Source organism: Coregonus lavaretus (genome assembly GCF_964263955.1).
Source record: "Coregonus lavaretus genome assembly, chromosome: 36".
In the NCBI taxonomy this organism is placed as follows: domain Eukaryota; kingdom Metazoa; phylum Chordata; class Actinopteri; order Salmoniformes; family Salmonidae; genus Coregonus; species Coregonus lavaretus.
The window spans coordinates 14,615,046-14,635,813 of record NC_140023.1 but is presented as its reverse complement, the minus strand read 5'-3'; the positions used below and the strand labels follow the sequence as shown (position 1 = coordinate 14,635,813).

General features: G+C 44.5%; 2 protein-coding genes and 1 long non-coding RNA gene across 6 annotated transcripts in view; 1 reads left to right on the top strand and 2 right to left on the bottom strand.

Annotated features, from left to right (window-relative positions):
- The window catches only part of LOC311111017, a 36,116-nt gene extending 28,790 nt beyond the window's left edge, over positions 1–7,326 (bottom strand). Inside the window, exon 1 of the long non-coding RNA XR_014610743.1 lies at positions 3,784–7,326. This is a non-coding gene — a long non-coding RNA (uncharacterized lncRNA). The remainder of the gene's footprint in view (positions 1–3,783) is intronic.
- Positions 1–20,768, bottom strand: part of slc17a5 (solute carrier family 17 member 5) — a 583,343-nt gene that overhangs the window by 149,993 nt on the left and 412,582 nt on the right. The gene's annotated exons all lie outside the window — the stretch shown is intronic.
- Positions 1–20,768, top strand: part of LOC311111016 (bifunctional heparan sulfate N-deacetylase/N-sulfotransferase 2-like) — a 177,791-nt gene that overhangs the window by 126,597 nt on the left and 30,426 nt on the right. Inside the window, exon 3 of one of the 4 annotated variants that reach the window (XM_084153702.1) lies at positions 1,822–1,908. The gene's annotated coding sequence lies outside the window, so the exon portion shown is untranslated. Of the gene's footprint in view, positions 1–1,620; positions 1,919–13,785; positions 14,047–20,768 lie in introns of those variants that run through there. The other 3 variants (XM_084153703.1, XM_084153704.1, XM_084153706.1) reach the window with 3 other exon arrangements.

Genomic DNA, 20,768 nt, shown 5'->3' with positions numbered 1-20,768 from the left:
AAGGCGAAGGGTGGCTATTTGAAGAATCTCAAATATAACAGTTTAACAGTTTTTTGGTTACTACATGATTCCATGTGTTATTTCATAGTTTTGATGTCGTCACTATTATTCTACAATGTAGAAAATAGTAAAAATAAAGAAAAACCCTGGAATTAGTAGGTGTCCAAACTTTTGACTGGTACTGTGTGTGTATATATATATATATTACCCTTATTTTACCAGGTAAGTTGACAGAGAACACATTCTCATTTACAGCAATGACCTGGGGAATAGATACAGGGGAGAGGAGGGGGGATGAATGTTGGGGATGATTAGGTGGCCATGATGGTATGAGAGCCAGATTGGGAATTTAGCCATGACACCGGGGTTAACACCCCTACTCTTTCGATAAGATCCCATGGGATCTTTAGTGACCACAGAGATTCAGGACACCCGTTTAATGAAAGACTGCATCCGGGAGATGGCACCCTACACAGGGCAATGTCCCCAATCACTGCCGTGGGGCATTGGGATATATTATGTATTTTTTGACCAGAGGAAAGAGTGCCTCCTACTGGCCCTCCAACACCACTAGTTAGTCCGATGCTCTGTGTTAGAGAATGGGCCATAGCTCCAGCCACAGTCCTCTGTTGATACTGGTGAGCAGCCAGCTCTGATAGCCAGGGTGGTGAGCAGCCAGCTCTGATAGCCAGGGTGGTGAGCAGCCAGCTCTGATAGCCAGGGTGGTGAGCAGCCAGCTCTGATAGCCAGGGTGGTGAGCAGCCAGCTCTGATAGCCAGGGTGGTGAGCAGCCAGCTCTGATAGCCAGGGTGGTGAGCAGCCAGCTCTGATAGCCAGGGTGGTGAGCAGCCAGCTCTGATAGCCAGGGTTTGTTTGAGCTGCACTATCAATATTAAGATAGCCACTGGAGGCGGGAGCACGGCTCCTACAGGGGGACTCTGACACACCACATATACTCGGCATGTGACTGTGTTTGTCTATGAATTCTGGTTAGCTAAGGTGTTGTGTAAGAATTTTTTTGTGTTCCCACTTGTGTACGTGTGTTTTTCTGTCACTGGTTTTAGATGAACAAGTATGTGTGTGTTGCTTTGGTCTTCTTGCGCTGTTCTACCCCTCCCCCCTCCCCACAGAGGAGATGGCTGCGGTCTCTCTGAGCACAATCAAACATTAAAATGGGATTTTGGGTGGTGGAGAACAAAGGAGCCACCCTCTGTACTGTGTTGCTCATCTCTTCCGCTGTTTTCTCGCTCTCCATCTCCCCCGCTCTCTCTCTCTCACACATACACAAAAGAGAGAGGTCACATGGTAGAGCAGTGATGAATCCCCGAGACAGAATGCACACTGGGTTTCACATGATCACGTGGGAAATATTCTGGCTGAAGGAACTCAACTATTTTGCACACACCCCCCTCTGGTATATATTATAAATGGGGGATTCATTTAATCAATGGCTTGGTGATTATTTGAGTAGTTGAATCGGTTGTGTAAGAGCAGTTCTAGCTAAAGGAGAAACACTGTTCTAGTACACAAAGTACTTTGATCTGGTCAATCATGATATTCCTGGATTAGGAGGGGTGGTGGAGGTAAAGAAATCCTAACCCAATGCTTTGCCTACCTCCCTCTTTCATAAACTTCAATGTGGGTGTTTTCGTGTGTTTGTTTGCATTGAAGGCCGGTGCTGTTGAGAGGTGGAGGCAGCCCTCCAATGACCAGACACATGCCTAGCTAAAGCTAATATTTACCATGATGGTGTCGCCTTACCTAGCAGGACTGTCATGTGCCTGGCCTTGACCTATGTCCCTCTCTTTGGCTCTTCTACAGGCCTTCTGAGACAGACAGACGGACAGACGGACGCAACACGGATAGGCACAAGGACAGCACCAGAGGACGTCTCCACGGCAACAAGAGGTCAGAGATTGTAGGTGGATTCACATTAGTAAAATATTTCCAGTGAGATTTCTCTCTCTTCAACATCAGATTTGCAACTTTTCTGTGTACACTAGCCTTGGATGTGGTGTGGCCAAAGCCACATTCCTGCTTCATGTGTGAGTGCATTTATTAACATGCCGTAAATACCATAGTATATAGACAAACAAAATAGCAATTCAAACTATACAGGAGCTTCTCATCTAAACCATGTTGCACATAGTGTTGCCCACTTGATTAATGCAATGGTTCACAAATGTGTGGATATTTGAAAAGCCTCCGGAGGTAGTGTGGGAGACCTCTCTTATCATTAGAACCGCTGGGCCTCAAGAGACCCCCCTTCAAACTAGTGGTTTGAGGTGTCATTCTGACTGCAACATTCTAACAATGCAATTATACTGAACGCAAATATAAATGTTACAGTTCATGTAAGGAAATCAGTCAATTGAAATAAATTCACTAGGCCCTAATCTATGGATTCCACATGACTGGGAATACAGATATGCATCTGTTCGTCACAGATACCTTTAAAAAAAAAAAAAGTAGGGGCATGGATCAGAAAACCAGTCAGTATCTGGTGTGCCCACCATTTGCTCACACGCAGCACAACATATCTCCTTCGCATAGAGTTGATTAGGCCTGGGGAATGTTGTCCCACTCCTCTTCAATGGCTGTGCGAAGTTGCTGGATATTGGCAGGAACTGGAACACGCTGTCGTACACGTCGATCCATAGCATCCCAAACATGCTCAATGGGTGATATGTCTTGTAAGTATGCAGGCCATGGAAGAACTGGTAAATTTTTAGCTTCCAAAAATGGTGTACTGATCCTTGCGACATGGGGCCGTGCATTATCATGCTGAAACATGAGGTGATGGCGGCGGATGAATGACATGACAAATAGGCCTCAGGATCTCGTCATGGTATCTCTGTGCATTCAAATTGCCATCGATAAAATACAATTGTGTTTTGTTGTCCGTAGTTTATGCCTGCCCATACCATAACCCCACCGCCACCATGGGGCACTAAGTTCACAACGTTGACATCAGCAAACCGCTCGCCCTTGTGAGGCTGGTTGGACGTACTGTCAAATTCTCTAAAACAACGTTAGAGGCGGCTTATGGTAGAGAAATGAACATTTTAATTCCCTAGCATCAGCTCTGGTGGACATTCCTGCAGTCAGCAATGCCAATTGCACACTCCCTCAAAACTTGAGACATCTGTGTCCCCAGCACAAGGTGCACCTGTGTAATGATCATGCTGTTTAATCACCTTCTTGATATGCCACACCTGTCAGGCATATGGATTATCTTGGGAAAGGAGAAATGCTCACTAACAGGGATGTAAACACATTTGTGCAGAACATTTGAGAGAAATACACTTTTTGTGCATATGGAACATTTCTCTGATCTTTTATTTCAGCTCATGAAACATGAGACCAACACTTTACATGTTGTGTTTATATTTTTGTTCAGTGTAATACGTTGCCTTTGTTGCAACTATGAAACAGAAAGCATATGTGTTGGAACACAGTCACAGCTTATGTTAAAAAAATTATAATACCCCAACCACCAAGACGCACGGTCAGCAAGACGCACGGTCAAATGATGAAAACATCAGTAGCTTAAACCTCATTATAAGTGCAAAGTGTGCTTGATAAATAGTTAAAAAATCAACACAAAAGCAAAAATGGCATTATATTGAATGTGTCCATATGAGAGCAGTCAAAAATAGTCAATTATTGTCAGCTCGTGCTTACATTGTGTGTGTCTTGGCATCAGTTGGATTTCATTTAGCTGTTATCCCTTGTCAACACAAATCTTCGTCACTTTTACTTGCTTGACTCACTTTGACATACCTTTGTTTGGTTGTAGTGCATAATAGTCTCCGGTTTTCTCTTGATTGTGTCCCCGTTGATGGTAACTGTCGGTGTACGCATGACAGAAATGTTCTTTCTTGCCTTGCAAGTGTGCGTGTTGTCTTGTCATTCTTCAGCACCGTTGTGGAGTACAACGGAGGGAGCTCCCGTCTCACTTTGTTCATGGTGCCAACGAGGCTTGTTTTCTTTGTAAGCAACTTGTTTGCCAATGCCAATGACAGTGAAGAAATTGTCCATGGTGACATTTCTCCCTTTGCCAATGTAAGGTTCCACAAGCCTCATCACCACATTCTCTGACACTTGCTCACTTGCTGCCCGATGTGGATCTTTTCAGCATCTACAATTACGCACACTCTCACTGTGTAGCCTACTCCAAGTAGGCCAGAGTAGAATGATACGCCTGCTTGGAATCATACTCAACGAGCTGTATAAAGCCATAAGCAAACAAGAAAACGGTCATCCAGAAGTGGCGATCCTAGTGGCCGGGGACTTTATTGCAGGAAAACTTTAATCCGTTTTACCTCATTTCTACCGACATGTCACGTGCAACCAGAGGAAAAGAAACTCCAGACCACCTTTACTCCACACACACAGACACATAAAAAGCTCTCCCTCGCCCTCCATTTGGCAAATCTGACCATAATTCTATCCTCCTGATTCCTGCTTACAAGCTAAAACTAAAGCAGGAAGTACCAGTGACTCGCTCAATACGGAAGTGGTCAGATGACGCGAATGCTATGCTACAGGACTGTTTTTCTAGCACAGACTGGAATATGTTCCAAGATTCATCCAATGGTATTGAGGAGTATACCACCTCAGTCATCGGCTTCATCAATAAGTGCATCGACGATGATGTCCCCACAGTGACCGTACGTACATATCCCAACCAGAAGCCATGTATTACAGGCAACTTCCACATCAAGCTAAAGGCTAGAGCTGCCGCTTTCAAGGAGCGGGACACTAATCCGGACGCTTATAAGAAATCCTGCTACGCCCTCAGACGAACCATCAAACAGGCAAAGCGTCAATACAGGATTAAGATTGAATCCTACTACACCGGCTCTGATGCTCGTCGTATGTGGCAGTGCTTGAAAACTATTACGGACTACAAAGGGAAACCCAGCCGCGAGCTGCCCAGTGACGCGAGCCTACCAGACGAGCTAAATGCCTTTTTATGCTCGCTTCGAGGCAAGCAACACTGAAGCATGCATGAGAGCACCAGCTGTTCTGGACGACTGTATGATAACGCTCTCGGTAGCCGATGTGAGCAAGACCTTTTAAACAGGTCAACATTCACAAAGCCGCGGGGCCAGACGGATTACCAGGACGTGTACTCAAAGCATGCGCGGACCAACTGGCAAGTGTCTTCACTGACATTTTCAACCTCTCCCTGACCGTGTCTGTAATACCTACATGTTTCAAGCAGACCACCGTAGTCCCTCTGCCAAAATGATTACCGCCCCATAGCACTCACGTCGGTAGCCATGAAGTGCTTTGAAATGCTGGTCATGGCTCACATCAACAGCATCATCACGGATACCCTAGACCCACTCCAATTCACATATCGCCCCAACAGATCCACAGATGACCCAATCTCAATCGCACTCCACACTGCCCTTTCCCACCTGGACAAAAGGAACACCTATTTGAGAATGCTGTTCATTGACTACAGCTCAGCGTTCAACACCATAGTGCCCACAAAGCTCATCACTAAGCTAAGGACCCTGGGACTAAACCCCTCCCTCTACAACTGGATCCTGGACATCCTGACGGTCCGCCCCCAGGTGGTAAGGGTAGGTAACAACACATCTGCCACACTGATCCTCAACACCCCTCAGGGGTGCGTGCTTAGGCCCCTCCTGTACTCCCTGTTCACCCATGACTGTGTGGCCAAACACGACTCCCAACACCACCATTTAAGTTTGCTGACGACACAACAGTGGTAGGCCTGATCACCGACAACGTTGAGACCACCTATAGGGAGGAGGTCAGAGACCTGGCAGTGTGGTGCCAGGACAACAACCTCTCCCTTAATGTGAGCAAGACAAAGGTTTTGATCATGGACTACAGGAAAAGGCGCGCCGAACAGGCCCCCATTAACATCGACTGAGCTGTAGTGGAGCGGGTCGAGAGTTTCAAGTTCCTTGGTCTCCACATCACCAACAAACTATCATGGTCCAAACACACCAAGACAGTCGTGAAGAGGGCACGACAACACATTTTCCCCCTCATGAGACTGAAAATATTTGGCATGGGTCCCCAGATCCTCAAAAAGTTATACAGCTGCACTATCGAGAGCATTCTGACCGGTCGCATCACCACATGGTATGGCAACTGCTCGGCATCTGACCGTAAGGCGCTACAGAGGGTAGCGTGTACAGCCCAGTACATCAATGGGGCCAAGCTTCCTGCCATCCAGGACCTATATACTAGGCGTGTCAGAGGAAAGCCCAAAAAATTGTCAAAGACTCCAGTCACCCAAGTCATAGACTGTTCTCTCTGTTACCGCACGGCAAGCGGTACCGGAGCGCCAAGTCTAGGACCAAAAGGCTTCTAACCCCAAGCCATAAGACTGCTGAACAATTAATCAAATGGCCACCTGGACTATTTACATTGACACTGCTGCTACTGCTGTCTATTATCTATGCGTAGTCACTTTACCCCTACCTATATGTACAAATTACCTCAACTAACCTGTACCCCCGCACATTTACTTGTACCGGTACCCCCTGTATATAGCCTCATTATTGTTATTTTATTGTGTTTTTATAATTTTTTACTTTAGTTTATTTGGTAAATATTTGCTTAACTCTTTCTTGAACCGCATTGCTGGTTAAGGGCTTGTAAGTAAGCGTTTCACTGTAAGGTCTACACCTGTTGTATTCGGCACATGTGACAAATAATACAGTTTTGATTTGATTCAGTGGACTGATATAGGGTACATACCATTTTTAGATTAGAATGGATCAATACAGTAGAATGGCCCGCCCTGTTCTTCATTCACAATTGGTGATTACATTATTATGTATCGTTCGCTTCTCTTCGCTCATCAACTCACCCATTCTCCCCCATTCTTCCCATCATACTTTACTTAATTTATTTCATCTGTTGTATGTGTGAAATTGAGTTTCTTTATAGTTTAGGTTTAGTTTCCAGGTAATCATCGGGATGATTATCAACTGTTGGGAGAAGTAAGGGCAATGGGGGGGAAACCATTTTTAAAAATGACATGCCCTCCTTAAACTGGTTATAACTCCAGTTCTGTTTGTGATATTAAGATTCTAACAACAACAACAGTGTGTTATATAGACTTATTTAGGAAAAGTCATGGATGGAGGGTTGCATGACTTAAAAAATGGCAGAGTAATATAATTGTTTAATTCAGGAGCAGTCGAAATGACTGCTTTAGTGGTTTTAGTGTTAGAGAGATTTGAGTCACTACACAAGTATCTCTCCTGGACGTAGTTTGTGACGTCAAAGTAGTGTATTCTGAATATGCAAATGGCCGATTTCTGCCTTTTGTTAGAATGCCTCACAGAACATTGACCCCTTCATAGACTTTGACCCAGATACACGCTGGCCTTAACACTGGTGAAAAAAGATTTTTCTATCTGTTTTAGCCGGTGTTAAGGCCAGTGTGTATCTGGGTCAAAGTCTATGAAGGGGTCAATGTTCTGTGAAGCATTCTAACAAAAGGCAGAAATTGACTATTTGCATATTCAGCATTTTTTCATTACACAGCGTATCTGTACTAAATGTAGCTATTAGTATTCATGAATACAGTATAGTTGCTAGCTTCCACTATCCATACCCCATTTCACAACAAACACCCTGCGTAAGCCTGTTATTGTTGAATTACACTTTGATGACATTTTAGAGGACTCATTTATGGGAAACGTTGAATTTAATGGCCCTAACAAATTTGCTTTTCATCTGCACAGTGGACTGTGTTTGTGCTATTAATGTATGGTAAATCTATTTGCAGTGTTTCTCTCTCTGTGTCAAAGCTTAAGTTTCACAGCATAGCAGATATACAGTGAGGGGAAAAAAAGTATTTGATCCCCTGCTGATTTTGTACATTGCCCACTGACAAAGAAATGATCAGTCTATAATTTTAATGGTAGGTTTATTTGAACAGTGAGAGACAGAATAACAACAACAAAATCCAGAAAAACGCATTTCAGAAATGTTATAAATTGATTTGCATTTTAATGAGGGAAATAAGTATTTGACCCCTCTGCAAAACATTACTTAGTACTTGGTGGCAAAACCCTTGTTGGCAATCACAGAGGTCAGACGTTTCTTGTAGTTGGCCACCAGGTTTGCACACATCTTAGGAGGGATTTTGTCCCACTCCTCTTTGCAGATCTTCTCCAAGTCATTAAGGTTTCGAGGCTGACATTTGGCAACTCGAACCTTCAGCTCCCTCCACAGATTTTCTATGGGATTAAGGTCTGGAGACTGGCTAGGCCACTCCAGGACCTTAATGTGCTTCTTCTTGAGCCACTCCTTTGTTGCCTTGGCCGTGTGTTTTGGGTCATTGTCATGCTGGAATACCCATCCACGACCCATTTTCAATGCCCTGGCTGAGGGAAGGAGGTTCTCACCCAAGATTTGACGGTACATGGCCCCGTCCATCGTCCCTTTGATGTGGTGAAGTTGTCCTGTCCCCTTAGCAGAAAAACACCCCCAAAGCATAATTTTCCACCTCCATGTTTGACGGTGGGGACATAGGCAACATTCCTCCTCCTCCAAACACGGCGAGTTGAGTTGATGCCAAAGAGCTCAATTTTAGTCTCATCTGACCACAAAACTTTCACCCAGTTCTCCTCTGAATCATTCAGATGTTCATTGGCAAACTTCAGACAGGCATGTATATGTGCTTTCTTGAGCAGGGGGACCTTGCGGGCGCTGCAGGATTTCAGTCCTTCACGGCGTAGTGTGTTACCAATTGTTTTCTTGGTGACTATGGTCCCAACTGCCTTGAGATCATTGACAAGATCCTCCCGTGTAGTTCTGGGCTGATTCCTCACCGTTATCATGATCATTGCAACTCCACGAGGTGAGATCTTGCGCCGAGGGAGATTGACAGTTCTTTTGTGTTTCTTCAATTTGCAAATAATCGCACCAACTGTTGTCACCTTCTCACCAAGCTGCTTGGCGATGGTCTTGTAGCCCATTCCAGCCTTGTGTAGGTCTACAATCTTGTCCCTGACATCCTTGGAGAGCTCTTTGGTCTTGGCCATGGTGGAGAGTTTGGAATCTGATTGATTGATTGCTTCTGTGGACAGGAGTCTTTTATACAGGTAACAAACTGAGATTAGGAGCACTCCCTTTAAGAGTGTGCTCCTAATCTCAGCTCGTTACCTGTATAAAAGACACCTGGGAGCCAGAAATCTTTCTGATTGAGAGGGGGTCAAATACTTATTTCCCTCATTAAAATGCAAATCAATTTATAACATTTTTGACATGTGTTTTTCTGGATTTTTTTGTTGTTGTTATTCTGTCTCTCACTGTTCAAATAAACCTACCATTAAAATTATAGACTGATAATTTCTTTGTCAGTGGGCAAACGTACAAAATCAGCAGGGGATCAAATACTTTTTTCCCTCACTGTACATTAAAGTGCCCTCTGCACTCAAAGATGAATATAATGGAATACACACGTGCTGTTCACCCAGAGTTTGTGAGTCACTTTCCCCATATTATTTTTCTAGGTTATTTTAGTGCAGCGATTTGAATGTCAAAGTGCCCTGCTGTTGAGAGGGAAAAGACAGTAAGGGCTTATGGAATTATGGAGATGCTCAGTTGTAGCATTCAAAGAGGTACCACTCATTTGATTTGATGTCTATTTCTCTACTTTATCCTGACTGACTGCTGTCCTCTTGCTCCCCTCTCCCGCTATGCTGGGAAGAGCTTTGTGTGTATGTGTGTATACCTTTGTGTGGTTCTGTGTGCCTGTGTGTGTCAGTGTGCGGTTCTGTGTGTGCCTCTGTCTGTGTGCCTGTGTGAGAGAAACGGAGAGAGTCCAGACGTTTTGTAGCAAGGTCGGCAGCAGCCTGAGATTAGCATGCTGGCAACTGTGGGGAAGATAAACAACCCTCTGTCATGGTAAAAAAACAACGGTCCATTTATCTTTGATGTGCTCCGAGTCCCAAATTGTTTTTATCTACCCAGAGCCAGAGAACACGCAATGGCTGGATCTCTTTATTAATCTCCTGCCTACCTGATCACATTGCCTCTGCCTGCCTGGGCTTGCTGTGTCTGAAGCCAAGAGATACTAAAATACCCAGTATATCCAGGTGAAGAAATGGAGCACTTATATAATTAATAATTCTATAATTATATAGAATTGTTAATGGCTGTTAGTGTTGTTTTCTTATTGTGAGCTCTATTTGTCAAGAGTCTGTAACGACCTAGGCTAAGTAGACTCTTAACAGCCCTTAAAAATAAACACTCCATATTTCCTATTTTCACCTATATTCTTCCATTATCCATTGATCTCTCAAGCGTCGACTGACTCTATAATAATGTAATTTCGTCGCTTAACTGAGTGAACAGCACTGGTGGAAAAGGGTAAGGCGCATAAAAGCAGCTGCACAGAAAACTCACCTCTGCTCAGCCTTCCCCGAAGAGATTTAATGCTTGAGTGAGTGGCCTGTGTTGTCTGCCCTAGCAGTGTAATGGCTGTGTGAAAACGGGTGGTCACCTGAAGTGGCAGGCTTCTATTCTTATTGATACTTTTTGTGTTGATTCAAAATTAATCTTGATAAATTTGCTGTTTTTCTTTTAAAGAAAGAAAACTACGGTCGGCCTCCCATGCACCTATAATAAACCTCCATATTAGTGGTGCTTGTGTGAAGTACATCTGTCTCAGTGCTTTCATTCATGTATGTGATGAAAAGCCTTTGAGTGAGCAAAGCCATCACCTCATTACGAAAGCCAGAGATGGTCAGCACTTCTGTCAGCGAGAAGAAACATGATGACGAATGCATCAGTCATTACACGCCAGTGACATCTCTGTTTCTGTAACACTATAATTACCCCCTGACCTCTACCAAACAGGAAGTCAGAGAAAACGCTCAGGGCGGGTTTTCTCACAGAAATGGAGGGTCCCGATGTGATTGACGGCTCGCTAGTCAGTCAGAGCGGTCAGGTTTGTGTTTGTTCACGCCAGGGTTTCCGTTAGCTAGGAATAGCCAGCTTTTGGCAGATATTTTTTTTGGGGAAAAGCTGATGAATAAAATTGCCGCCACCCAATTGTCCTGGAGAAAAATAAAAAAAATCCATTGCCAAATAATGCTTTTTAGGCTATTCATTGATGGAAATACGTTTGACTTGTCATGCTTATCGGCCTATGGGTTAATTTGCATAATTTTGTGGAATTAAAATGGCACGTGTGTACAGTATATTCGTTATGTAGGCCTATCGTATTTATCACACGGGTAGCCTACAGCATACAGATACAGAGCCTTTGAGGTGAAAATCTGTCAGACAGCGAGCGCTGCTGCTACAGCATCTCAAACAGTAAATGCATAGTCAGGCTTCATCAGTGTCACATCACTTTGCAATGAGCTGGACGCAGTATGCAGTTTGAAACATGAACGTTTTACTATATATTATGAGGCATGTCTTACCTTGCTTCAAAGTAGCCTAGCCAAAATCAGACCATATCCGTGGAGGCAATTATTTTCTGCCAAAGGCACAATCCTAGTCATATTAGCAACCCATGCTAGTTGTTGCATATTAGATCTTCCCTCTTTCTATATTCTGAATGGATATTTTCATCTCTGTCTTATGAAACTGCTCACATGTGCAGTGAGCTTTTGATAGCTGTGTTTTACTGCTAATTGCATTATGGAACAAACATTCGTGCGTAGCATACTGCGCATTGCTGCGCATATAATTTGAAGAAATAATAGTTCATGAACATTTTAAGCTAAAATGTTCTTATCTGTTGCATCAGACTCTTTTTTTTATATGTAGCCTAGGCCTACTGGTTGGATGAATTTGGGATCTTATCGTCCCACAACTGTCCCAGAGTCTGTTTGGAATTGGCTATTTCATTCTCGACAAGCTGACCAATAGAATAGGTCAACTTTTCTACTATGGGGGATAGTAGATTGACACAGGCTAGGGATTTTCCTGTTCGTTACTGGTCTTGTTAGCTGGGGAAAAGTAAATGTGGACAGTTATTCTAAAATCTTCACCCAAATCTGAAACCAAGCTGGGAGATAACCAAGCATTTCACATGATTGTTGAAGGTCATCTGTGCTACGAACCCAGTGGCTATAAAAGTCTAGGGTGGATGGTAAAGAGACCCGTAACATAACTCATGCGAATTTGAATAGTGAAAAGGAACAGTGAGAACAAAATACACTGACAACCAATCCTACCGTCAAACACAAAACGTTTATTTTAAACACACGATAAACGGTTTGGGGAAAGGGGCTGAGCTGGACCCAAGGAAAACCCCTAAACTGATCCTGCCTGCCTCAAGAACCGCTAGCTTGCTACTAACTATACAAAAATACAGAGGGTGGTCCGCTCAGGCCTAACTAGTGTTTTAGACAAAGTTTTCCTACGGGTAGTGTATGCCCAAGGGCGACTTGCTAAAAATCCCCCTTTCCCCAGGCACAAACAAACAACATAGGTAAAATGGGGACTAAACAGCAAACGACTGACTAGACAATAGCAAACAAGACACCGCAGTAATACATACTCACATGGAACAGGACAAAGTGAGATGTATGTGCTATGAGGTGTATGAAGGTAGTCTGTCTATCAAAAAGGTCTGTGACAAGAAGTTTGTGTCTGTGTAGCCTAATGTGTGAGAAAGCAAAAAAAAGAGTAATTGTGAAAAACACAACTGACTGGGTTTTTAAACAAGGGGATGTGTGATGTGATTAGGTAATGAAAACCAGAAACGGGTGGTGCAATCAGGAGGAGTGTCCACTGATTGGTCCACCTCAGCAATCAGCAGATGAACTGATGACTGATAGGTGGGACACACCAACGACCACCAATCAGGAACACAAGGGACACCTGTGATTAGGGCAGAAGTAGGGGAAAAACACAAATTCACATACAGGATACCTGTATCCGTAACATGCTGTCTGGATGTGAGAAGGTTATATCTGCTGCTGCATCCAGGCCAGAACAAGTCAAGTTCTGGTTAGAGCAGTGGTCACCAACCAGTCGGTCGCCAAACATTTCTGTAGAAAAGCCAACGATAAAGCCTTGCGCTACTATAAAAAAAAGAAGAAAAAAGTGCTGTTGGTGGTAGGTGCACTTGATTCAGCTGCCCTGCACGCCGGGTAGGCAAAGTGTTCCCATTTTGAACCATTTAATTTGTCTGAAGGTACAAACTCTGCCTAAACGGCGGACCCAGGAAAGCTAAATCAAGTATGCCTACTGCTGGCCAATCGAATAGCTCAAATCACTGTGCCTACAGCTTCCATGAGCTTCCCCACAGCAAAGTTTGATAGTAGCCTACGTGAGATTTCATAACTTTAAAACCATGACCAGAGAGAGACTGTCAAAGAATACAGTAACGAGCTTCTGTTTTTATGAGTGTGTACGTTTTTTTCAGCAATGTCAACACTGTTTTTATTCAATACTTTTACAAACCATAAAGCATTCTTCTCCCTACTTCCACTTGCGCTACAACCAGCACCGCAGCTGTAATGAATGAGTAGCCATTAACCAATTGTATCGATAGGCCTGTGTTTTTATTATTAGTGGCTAATTGACTCTTTTAATATCGAGGAATAGTTCACTTTCTTTGGTCATAGGAGAACAACATTAATTTGTGCATGAGGTAGAGATAATGCAGTGCTACTCATTCCTACAGAACTGTTTTTATTAGAGTAATGTTGCATAGGCGTACATTTAAGTCATGTTTAAAAATAATTCTGAGCGGTAGATCTTGGCTTGTATTTTGACTCAGAAAAGGTTGGTGAACACAGAGGTGTCACAATGCAGACTAGGGATATGGTGACCTGTGTAGGCTATTTGTATTCTGTGCATTTCTCTCGCTCTCTTTGTGTGTGTGCTTCTGCCCCTGTGTGTGTTTTCATTTTGCATTGTCTAGTTCTCTGTCTCTCCCAGTTGACTCTCAGTGCTCTGTGGTGCTGTTTGAAGCGGCCACCTGAGCGGACCAACACAAAAGCAGCTCTCCAGTGTGGTCTCCTTCTCAGCACTACCACAAGCTGTGTGTGTGATTTGCTATGCCTGAGCGCTGTAAGTGTTTTGTGTAGGCCTGTGTGTGTGAGCGCTGTGGGCGAGCGAGTTCTGTGTTAGCGCTGTGCGTGTGCCAAGAGGAAGGCCTTGAACCCTCGCAGCCCCCCAGCTCTGAGAGCTAATTAAGGGATGTTTCCTGCAGCCTGTCTGCTCAGCCCTCTGAATGAGCCTGTTCCTCTATGCACACACACATACTGCCTGGTCTGTCTGTCTGTCTGTGTCTGCGCTGCTCACTGGCCTTCAGCTAGGGACACACAGCCTCACACCCACCAGCCATTCTTAGCTACATACAGCCCTGAACAAAAACAGCATAAGGCCCCATAGTGAATCAGCCTCTGTTTGTGTGTGAATGTGCGTGCATCTTCAGTGCATGTGGGTTCCTCTTTTTGTCTTTTCGTGTCTCCCCCCGGGTCTGTGCATGTGGGGTCCTCCGGGACTTTCTTTGTACACGGTGGAATTGATTTGGGAATGAATTGAGAATGCTGGCAAGAGGAGAAAGGGAGGCCATATAATGAAAGATGGTGAGGGAGAAACTGAAAAGATCGCCGGGGAGAAATTATTCCAAATACATTTTAATTGGGAAGAAGGGAATCCCTTGTTTTGGGAGGTGAGTGAGAGTTCCTCAAACCAAGCCAAGGAGAAGAACATGGAGAGAAAAGGCAAACACTTTTACTACACTCTCAAACACACCAGCCAGTTATATCGAGCCTCAGCGATTGATTGGCTAGCTGTGACAGCCCATTATTGCGACCTGTGCATGGAGGCGAGAGGGAGCTGTGAGTCGTGAACAGTGTGAGGACTCTATTGGCTGTGTGTGTGTGTGTGTGTGTGTGTGTGTGTGTGTGTGTGGTAGCACATCTCGCCTCAAACACCTAGGGGTGCGAGTCATAGGAGGGGAGTGGGTGTACTGTACACTTGCCTGAACAGAGGAAGAGAGCGGTAAATAGTCTGTTTCCTTTGTGGACCTCTAATAGCGCTGGGCCTCAGGAAGCAGTGGGTGACTGTCCCCGACCAATTAAAAAGCTCCCAACCACCTCTGAGCGGAGTTGTGGTGGCAGGAGCAAGAGGTGATCCATTATCTGTAAGGTGTTGGAGGTCGCTAAACGGTATCTCTGCCCCCAGAGCCCCCCTAGACACTGTCCTCTACTGTAGCGCCTCCCTCACTCTTCTCTTTTTTCTCACTTTCTGCCTTTCGGTCGCATTCAGACAGAGTTTTTGTATCCGTCAGCAACGGATTGAGTCCATTGTTTTTCTAAAGAAGTCGTATGTTGACAGGCATCTCTCCGTCTACTATTTTAATGTGTGTCTTTTGAAAGTTAACTTTAGAAAACATTTGAATGTAAAGAGATTGCAGAATACATTATTCATGTGTTTTGTCGATTTGTCTTTACGAGCCTTTGTTTTAAATTGCCAATTTATTTAGCAGCCTTCAGCCCTAACCACTGTCAGCCCTTACTGCACAAATACTGATCAGCTGAATTCTCTGTGTGATTACTCTCTGCAGTTGAGCTATTTCTCAGGGTTGGCTATTGTGGTTTAGATGTAATAATAGCAGTATGAGCTGTAGGCTCACGCACACATCCATCAGCAGCATACTTTAATCAAGTGTAACGGTAGCTAGCAAGCTATAGAAGGCATATGTTCCACAGTGTCTTTCTGTTTGTGTATCTGTTCCCATGAGCTCATCATTCCCCAGTATGTTGTCATACCACCCAGCCTGGGGTCTGAAAGCGTTTACAGTAGTGATGGGGGAAAAACATTGATACGGTTACATATCGGGATATTATTTTTGATGGTATGTCGTATCGTTTTGACAATATCGCAATATTGTTTTTGCTCTACCTGCACCAAAACTCCAGTATTTGTCCTCCAAAGCTTGTTCTGCATCTTCTTTTTAAATAGGGAGCCAATAGGTTTTCTGCACTTTTATTTACATGACTGATCAAAACTTGTTTTCTTGTGTCTCTCTCTTGTCCGTCTGCAGCAGACATATGGTGAGAAATATGTTTGGAACATCGAATTGCAATAAAATCGAAGTATCGAATCACAATACATATCTTATCGGCACCTAAGTATCGTGAGGTCCCTGGCAATTCCTAGCTCTACTTTACATTGCTGGGCCTTTGTCCACCACTCCCAGTGATCTGGACCCTCTGACCTCTCTTGTCCCTCCCCAGGGGACAGGGGACGTGGAGATTGATGTGGCCCCAAAAGGTTGGCCAGTGTGTGTTGCTGCTAATGCCATATCACTAGTGTTAGTCGCCACACTGTACACCCCCACAGGCAGCCATGGACCCCTAGACACATCCTAGGTCACCTTTGCCTTTTGTGTGTGTGGGGTAAACGGCTCATAGATCTGCGTGCCTAAGGGGAACGTCTACCCGGAAATTCAACCTCTACCCTAAGTCAGGCTCCAAGCCTCCACCCCTCAACCATGTGTTTTAAATGCAGGAAAAAAAACATTGAGGCAGACAGAATGAATAGAAGCAGTAGAAGAGAAGTGGTCAGAGGGGAGGAGACAGTAGTAAGTGGACAGAGTGGGATTTAGTGGGTAGCAGCCTGAGATGTTTGGCCAATAGAGAACAGTCCCATCCAAGCTGTTGTTAAGCCTGCAGCCATTGATTAAGACCGCTAATCAGATGAATGAGAGAAAGATGTTGAGGAGGGCAGGCTGAATCTAATGCTGTGGGAGAGATGAAATGAGGATGTCATGCTCTGCGTGTGTGTGTGTGTGTGATGTGACTCATCGGTGTGAGAACCCAGGGTGAGATCTGAGACACTCTGGCAACATCTCCCGTGCTAATGCCATACCACAGTATACACTGCATGGTATATACAAACACACTACGCTCACACTAAAAGCAAACTATTTTAACGTCAGTTCACACACACTACAAAAACGGATTACTAGCATCATGATAACGCACAGACTACAGTACATACCACAACATCCAGTACACAGGGACACTTGTGCACCCGCTCATATAATTATGCTCATATTACAATGCACCAATAGTCATTTATAACACACACACACACTGTCTGGCTGTGTGTTTTGGAGTGGGAGGCAGGGCTAGGAAGAGGAGAGGAGAAGGTTGAGTCAGACAGCAGTGCTGAGGCAGGCAGGTAGGTGCATAGGGGACAGTGGGAGGCCCTGTATCCCTGTGCTCTGGAGCAGCCAAAGGCAAGCTATCGATCCAGCCGCCTACTGGGACCAGTGGACCAGGTCGAGATGGGCCTGGAACTGTGACCGCTGACCGCCGCTCTACCCCCCTCTCCTGGCCGTCCCAGGGGGTTGGTGGGGGTTGCCGGGGCGGGGTTAGGGGCCAGGCCCTCCCTCCTCTAGCAGTCCTAAATTACTCTAGCCCTGCTCATCCGGGTCACTGCTTCCCACACTGGAGGGGAACTGGGAACACAGTGTACAATACTATTCCCTCAAGACTGGAGCCGCTCAGCTTCTAAACGCACTCACTCATGCAGGCATAGACAGCGATAGATCTAGAGGCACACACAGAGAGATTTAATTGCATTTGCAGGAAGAGCCTGTTTTATTCACTTTGGCTATTGATGTATAGTGAGCTTGGGAGATGGAGGGGGAACGAGAGGCACATAGCTGCTATCTGAAATACACAAATATAGAACACACCTGGGACATAAACAGTATGCATATTTACACACGCAGACACACAAACACACATTCACTCATACTGTATGTGCATGCACACACACTCCCAACAGACGCACTTCCAAACACCACACGCACAAACTGACACAGTGTTGACCCTGCCGCTTTTCCGCTTGGATTATAGCCTTGGCCTGCTCTCTGAGACCGCACTGCTTCCTCAGTACTGGCTGCCAGACAAAGACACACACAGACATACTGCAACCAGGGCTTCCACCTCACCCCTATGCCAAGGCCAATGGCAATGCCCACAACCCTACCTTTCATCTTCAACCAAACCCCAGTGACTATACATGAGGCTTAATCTACTAATATCCTGCATAGGGTAATGTAATTTATTTCCTCCTTGATTCCTATTTTGGCTTCTATTGCATTATTATTGTCGAGGTGATGAAATGGGCTATTTATGATTAGTGTAGTGGTGGTAGTAGTAGTTTTTTTTTTTTTTTTTTTTTGAAGGCCGGTGATTTACGTATTTACATTGCTCTATGTATGCACTGTTGATTTAGCCCTAATCCAGTTCCCCCAGAGCGTGTTTGCTGGAGGCCATTTGAAAACGTGGCAGCAGCAGGCCTGGTAGCAGCAGGCCTAGCCACAAGTCGGGGTCAGTGATGTCATTAAAACGCAACTCCTGCCAGACAGGTGGTCATGTTAACCCCCTCCCTTTCGAATGTTGATATAGGCACGCACTCACACACATTCGCGTTTGTGTGTGTACACACACGGTGGGTGGCCTTGTGTGGCTCCTCCACCGGCCGTGCAGATGCAGGGGTTTATTATATAAACACCAATGGCGTTGCGTGTGGGAATGGAACGTGGCGGAGGTAGAAGGAACACAGCAGAATCCTATAGAATAACAACAACACACACTCCCTGTGTTTGGCTGCTGGGATTCCCTGAACCTAATTTTTGTCATGTGCTTTCTCAGCTGGCGCTTGTATTGGTTCAATCCAATGACTGTATATATGAATGGACAAAGTCATCGATCATGTGACGCCATTCATTTCTATGTTAAGACTCAATAGCGCGTTGAAGCCAGTTAAGATGGTGTTTCATGGAGACATAACATGCTTAGTTTGAGCTACTCTTGGAAGTAGCGTTGCAGGCTAGCTCAGTGCTGGCCATAATACTGTTAAATGGCTATCTACTGCTCTCCCTCTCCTACAGACTATCCACACTGACTCTATGCCCATCCACTGGTCTCTACCCACTCATACACAACCAACGCTGCTGCTAAAATTATTATTGATTAGATTTATTACTCCATTACACTGCTGTCCATTGATTATTGATTTCAATTACCATTATTAGTATATCTATTTATCCTGCTACTGGTCACAAGTACTGTTTACAACATATCTATTACTATATTACCATAAGTATTTATATATTCCTGCTACCAGTCACTTTTTGTGTATAAACCCACCTCAACCACTCCAGGACACCTGCACATTGAATTCTCGTGTTTCTAACTCGCATAATTATTATTATCACTGCATTGTTGGGGGAAAAGCTCTCAAGGTAAGAATTTGACTGTACTGTTTTACACCTGTTGTATCCTGTGCACGGGGTGAATATACTTTGAAACTTGCTGCCCCCTCTCATTGAGTAACTCGAGTTGAAGGCCGACCGGGGTACTGTAGGCTGCCATTCGCAACTAAATTATCCTAATAACTTATGTGTGCGATTTTAAAATAATCTGTTCAAGGACATACTGTACATCAGGTGTATTAGAACCAATTATTGGTACCATGATTGTCTTCAAAACATTTTTTTATTTACATGAAGATTCACCACGAAGATTGCCATTTTTCCATTCACTATAATGGAGGATCCTGTTTTCTGCTTACAATGTCTGCAGTACTGTGGTCGGCCTTGAATTTCCGTGGCTTCAATGAGAGGGGGCAGTCATTCTCCCCTGGTTCAATCTCCCCCCTCATCACTCCAGGGCCGCTCTCTCCCTGCCAGGTTAAATATACTCCTGATTCCCTTGATTCCCTCTCTCCCTCCCTCCACGGTTTCCTCCTTCCCTCCTTATCTCCAGCCGGCTGCCCTTGTTTGCATGGCACCCCTCCATGGGGAGATTACTGGGGCCCCGTGGTTTTGACGTAGCGCACCGGGTAACAGTGTAAATATTGTGACATGTTTTTCCCCAAGCCGAACGGCACGTCAAGGCTACCACCTGTGGGCCCGCTACGATTCTCTCTCTCTCTCTCTCTCTCTCTCTCTCTCTCTCTCTCTCTCTCCTCTGTCACCGCGCCAGAACGCCAGTGCTCCACTGTGCCGCAACGGATGGCCTACCTAATGAAGTGCCATCTTTAATCTTTAAATATTTATTCTGCTTTAATGAGGGAGATTATCTTTTAATATTTTACTCTCTGGGAGGCTGATGGAGAGAGGAATTTTTTTTCTTCTCCTCTGTCTGAGGCAACGAGCAGTCTTTGTGTCCTCTTCTGTCCCCTCAACTAAGACCCTGGTCACAGACTTAATGTAGATATTTTTAGCTCTCCATCTGACTAACAAAGCCATGCCCGTCAGTGCTGTGTGTTTGCATTGCTTTCCAGGAACTGTCAAGCTATTACGTTAAATGACAGGACGGAGAGACATGAATTTGCTGGTCAAAGATAATCAAGTTAAACTAAGTCACCATACATGGAAAGCCCTCAACAAAAGCTTACTCCTCTGTCTATTTCTGTCTGCCTGTCTATCAGGCTGAAATGGGAAATTCATTTGACTATAACAGTTTTGGCTCAAACAGCAGTCCGTGTTATGTTCTACTCATAAATCCAATAGAGCGTTGTTATTCAGGAAGAGATAATGATCAGAATGGTTGGAGCATTGTGCAGGCAGCTCAGTAAGTGGGTTTTCTATTAACTCCATTTATCAACTATCATTTCCTTTAGATGATGACATTGGCTGTTTTATTACCGTGCTCTCATTGTGAATATATTGTAGTTGAACATTAGCTGAGGTTTATTGTCAATTCATTTACAAGTGATAGGTACTTTTGTTTTAGCTAGATTACCACTTTTTTACTTTC